The sequence below is a fragment of the Anguilla rostrata genome, unplaced genomic scaffold, assembly GCF_018555375.3.
Source record: "Anguilla rostrata isolate EN2019 unplaced genomic scaffold, ASM1855537v3 scaf0967, whole genome shotgun sequence".
Taxonomy (NCBI): Eukaryota; Metazoa; Chordata; class Actinopteri; order Anguilliformes; family Anguillidae; genus Anguilla; species Anguilla rostrata.
Genome location: NW_026986327.1, coordinates 55,611 through 60,835, shown reverse-complemented (window position 1 = coordinate 60,835; position 5,225 = coordinate 55,611). Strand labels below are relative to the sequence as shown.

The 5,225-nt window shown below is 42.4% G+C and overlaps 1 pseudogene; it reads left to right on the top strand.

Moving 5' to 3' along the window:
* The first annotated feature begins 843 nt into the window (after positions 1 to 843).
* Positions 844 to 1,017, top strand: LOC135246917 (U2 spliceosomal RNA; annotated as a pseudogene).
* The last annotated feature ends 4,208 nt before the right edge of the window (positions 1,018 to 5,225 follow it).

The window sequence follows — 5,225 nt, the reverse complement described above, 5'->3', positions numbered from 1 at the left end:
ACTAGGCCAAGCCACGGACGTTTGGGCGGCAGTGACCCACACCGACCTGCTCAACCGGCACAAAGATCTAGCGTGGTGGTCGGCCCATGGAGTCCTGCCTGTGAGGGCAGTCATGCACGCTCGGCGTCTGGCTACAACAGCGCAGTGCCCCAGGGATGGCTGCTCCCAAGATGAGACGGTGAGGCACATGCTGCTGGACTGCAGGTTTGCCAGAGATTTCTGGACAGTGGCCCTCCCTCAGATCCAGCAGGCGCTGGGTGGAGGGGTGGACTGTGAATGGGTCCTGAATGGTGGCAACGGGAGGCAGCGGCTGGGCGCCGCAAAATGGAGGCGGGCATGGCTGACTTTGAACTGTGCCCGGGACGCGATGTGGGTCGTCAGATCGCTGGCGACCCTGGAGAGGCGCGTGCTGTCGCCAAGGGCCACATGGCAGATGACTGTGGGCTTCATCCGAACCTACATGCGGCGGGACTGCCGGCGGTGGGGGAGAGAGCGGGCCTGCGCTGCGTGGGGCACTGCAGCATGGCAGATATGGGGCATGGACTGAGGGAAGAAATGGACTGGATCTTTGTGTTGGTGGAGCGGGAAGGGTGGAGTCGGATTGGTAAGGAAGCACCCCCGTTCTGCACAAATATTTCAGTGGAGGCTGGTGGGATTGACAAGAGGGGAGGGATTGTTTTATTGTACCAATGCCGGTTTTTATGTTTTAATAAAGGCTGGTCCTTGGGGTGGGGAAAAATAAGGGAAAAAAACTGTTTTTATTTCTTTTGTATGGCACAAAGCAGTAGACCCAAAGGAATGATAAGGTAAATGTTGATGTAAACTTTTCATGATATAATAAAAATCTTTCAAAAACGAAAACAATCTGTTCTTATCAGTTTAATATCTGATACGTCCCCTATCTGGGGACTACATATTAAACGAATTTTTGAGACTGGGAGTCGGAGAAGGAGCTTACTCCGTCCGCTCCACGCATCGACCCAGTATTGCAGTACGTCCGGGAACGGTGCGCCTCTATTTTTGGGTGCAAAGGAAGGGCGAATGCTGCTGCTGCTTCTGCCGCTGCTTTTTCTTCTTCTTCTTCTTGTTCTTCATGAAGTAGACAAGCAACTGAGTCCTTGTGGGTTTTTTATTTATTTTTTTTAATAAAAGAAATCGTTTTATCGTGTGTCTTTCTTTCGTTCTTTCTATCTTTCTTTCTATCATTCTCCGTCAGCTAGCTGGGTAAGTGAAGTTGGTTAAGTAAGTCAGCTAGCGAGCCGGTTTGCAGCGGTCCGTGGCTCGCTTGCGCCCTCTGCCAGTCGGGCGGTTATAGCGTCTCCTCTCCCTCTTCCGCGGATAACGCGCGGGGGCACCGGCGGACAACTCCGGGCCTGTGTGGTAGACTGAATTTATGGAGTTCATCAATTAGACAGAAATGCTTAGAAAAAGAGATTTTATTCATTGAGTTTACTGGTGGACATTTAAAAGGGAATTCATGAAAAAATACACTGCAGTTAAAATAGAAAGATCTATAAATAGTACTTACCTGTTGAAGGGATTAAAAGTCCTGTAAAAGGTTAAAAGAGGTTTAAAACGTCTGAAGACTATTTACCTACTGAAATAGTCCATTCATCAATAGTTGATTTGTCTAGTTTTGGACATGACACTTTAGTGATTAGTTATGCCTGCAGACGGCCAGAAGGGGGAACTGTCGCTACGTTGCTTCATTCTCGATAACGATGCCAGAGTGTGAACATCGTAGCCAGGCTTCTTTGTTGATTTCTCTTCCTTTTCAGGTATGGAAATGTCACAAAGCATTGTGTAAACATTTAAATACGTTTACATATATATTGTGCATATACATTTTGAGTAAGGTTTGGGCATTCTTTCAAACTGTTGAGATCGTTCTTTTACACAAGAGTACCTGGTAGAAATTCATGAAAATTGGGTAAAACTGTAAGAATTCATGATAAACTACTTAAAAGTCACTGCTGGTTTAAGAAAAGTTAAAACAAAAACCTAACTTATTTCCATTTAATTGTTTTTCCGTAGTCTATAAGAAAGCCTTCTAAAACTAATTTCGGATCGATTGCTTATGCCTTCGTCCATACACTAGAGGAGGATCGCGGTCTTTTTCCTCATTCCAGATAAAGCCACTGATGAGGAAACACTGCTTAAGTTGCAATTGTGATCCTTCTCCCCTTTTTCAGGTATGATATTAATTATACACTGTTAATGGAGTGAAAACATGAACGTTAGACATTCCTGACCGTGAAAAAGCACTAATGGAGTTGATGTTGGTGAAGTTTTACTAGTTTTACCGAGTGTATAAACCGAGAAAATGTGCTAGCTTATTTAGCCGCTACAGTCATTTTATGTACGATCACAGTAGACACATGAAATGTCCATGATGTCTCTGTAATGCAGCTACTTTCCGAATGGTATTCCTTTTTAGTTTTTCGGTATTTGCTGTAATAACGTGCGGGTTACGTGTTCATTTTGTTGCCTTTGTTTGAAGTTTATTACTAAATGCGGCGTTTTACCGAGTGTATTTGTGGAGAACACATGGTAGCTATACATGCTAGCCTGCTAGGCCGCGGCAGCCATTTTAATGTCCCAACAGGCTCACGTGGAATGTGCATGCTGTCTAGCTAGCTCGGTCCACGTGCATGGTATCTCTTTCTATTTAGGTACTAGTGCTGTTTCACTGTAATAACCTGCCGTTAACATATTTGCGGATATTTGTTCTTAAGCCATTGTATGTAACTGAAGTGTTTCTTTTATTTGTTTTGTCACTAAAGACATTGTAAATAAATGTGTAACTTGTAAGACATTGTAAATAAATGTGTAACTTGCAGGGTTCGTACGGTCATGAAAAACCTGGAAAAGTCATTGAAATTTAAAATGCAATTTCCAGGCCCTGGAAAAGTTATGGAAAATAATATTTTTTGAAAGGTTTTGGAAAAGTAATGGAAATATAGCTAAAGTTCCATCAAATATAATTACTAATTAATCCAATCATAAAAATAGTATGTATAGTAATAAAACGTAAATTGGCACGTAACCTTCGCGGTGTTTTGGTGGTGTGAGAAGTTAATTCGGTCCGGCTCAGTCTGTTTACAGGCACGCCTCTTGCTGATGTAGCAGTTAGTAAACGTAGGCCCTACTGTGCCGACAATATGCCAGGGAAGTGCAGCTTCAGTAATATATCAGGGCTCGAAATTAACTTTTTTACTCGGTAGCACTGGTGCTCCCAACTTCAAAAACTTAGGAACACCCACCGAAATGTAAGGAGCACCAACAATATATTCAATAGATTTTTTATTAACAAAAAACGACAATATAACAGTACGGTTTACAAGTAACAGTTAAACTGTCACGCATAAAATGTGTCGACTCTTCAAGGAATTGCGTGTTATGCATTCAAACGACAAAGCGCTTCTCGTCACATTAATACCGCTAATTAAATCAACCGCCAGTAAACTGCATCGGAGAAATGAGCTGTTCCAACCGGGTCGCTACACAAAACGTCCGCTTCAACTTTTCAGCTTTCGATAACGCTAATAAATTGAACATAAACTTTTGTCTTCAGGTAACATTAGTTACGCGTTAGCTCTGTGTCGCATGACAGTGGAGTGCAGCCAAAGGGAGTGATTGAAGGCTAATATTAACCAATTTTAAATCAGCATTAAAGGTAAGAATGTCAAGCTCGCGATTGGTTAGAAGGGTCACCGTCAGCTCACAAGGGACATGCTGAGTGTACTAGCGAATGTACAGAAAAAGGGATGTTCGACTGGAAGAAAAAAAAAAGGTTGCACCAGAACAATCATTTGCACTCGCTCAAATGCTCCCAATTATATTTCGAGGTCGCACAGATTACATTTCGGGAGCATATGCGACCAAAATGGTCGCAATTTCGAGCCTTGTTTGAGACATTGACAAAAATGTTAAACTATTCGAATTAAAATATGAGAGAATGTATCTAAAGCCGCGTTTCCACCGCAGGAACTATACCCCGGAACTAGGAACCTTTTGAGGAACTCAGTGCGTTTCCACCGCAGGAACTAGGGTCTAAATTTAGTTCTGGGGGCTTTGTTTTACCCCCCAAAACGTTCCTGCTCGGGGGGTAGTACTTTCCGAAAGTACAGGAACCTTTTGGGTGGAGCTTGCAGCGCTGAACATTTCTGATTGGTCGAGTACTCGTAGCATTTGTGTTGTATTTATTTTCCGCCATTACCCGCCATGTTTGAAAATATGCAGCGGCAATTTATTTTCATAATAACTTAAAATCAAACTTGTATGTTATGCGGCGCAGTAGTCTACTTTTGGTTATAGCCTGTCAACGTCTTGGAATTATAACGTGTGCTCTTCTGTTATTTTCTTGCTTTAGTATTCGTTTTATAAAATGCTAAGCATTCGTGCTGGGACAGCATATTACGTAGGCTACCAAAACATTCAAACGGATTAATTCGGTTGCTGAATATTTTCTTCCGGATTTTCTTTGTTAGCCCGTTGTAATTGACTCAAAACGTTTGATACAGTTATGTGAGGTATGCGGTAGTTCTGCATAATTAACATTGGTGATACAGTACAAGCAAACTGGAAATCACCTTCCGCACTTTTTATCCGGGTAAAATAACAGGTTAATTCTAGTAATCTTCCCTTTAGCTTTTTCAGACTGCCGTAATTTTACTCAATTTTACTCATTTTTCAATTCCACGAAAAGACCAGGAAGACTATGGACTCATTTATGGTGCATGGTTCGCATCTGGAGGGCACACTTCGCTGCTCGGCTAGCAGTAACTTCGAAGGAAAGCAAACGGTGGCTGTACCACTACTAATTTACATTTTCACGCAAGAGTTTTCGTTCTATTCTTGTCATTTTGCGATTAGCCTATATGGAATTGACGACGAGAAAGTAATACAACAGCAAATTGTTTACAACGTGTGCATGTTTTCTGCTGTTAATGAATGTGTTTGAGAGGATATATGAAAATCAATAAATACAAAAGTAACCATATATAGTCATTGTTGGTAACCCGTTGTAGCCTATATAAGTGGAATAAACCCCTCCGGGCTGTCCCGGTTATTAGAAAATAATGTAGGCTACTTCGGTGGTAGTATGGGGTTACAGAAGAAATCATATGACAGATGGACCGACAATAACGTCAGTGGGCTAATTTGCCTAATCTTCGCGGTACTTTAGACCCCGGTGGAAACGCAAACAACCATTGGCTGAAGGA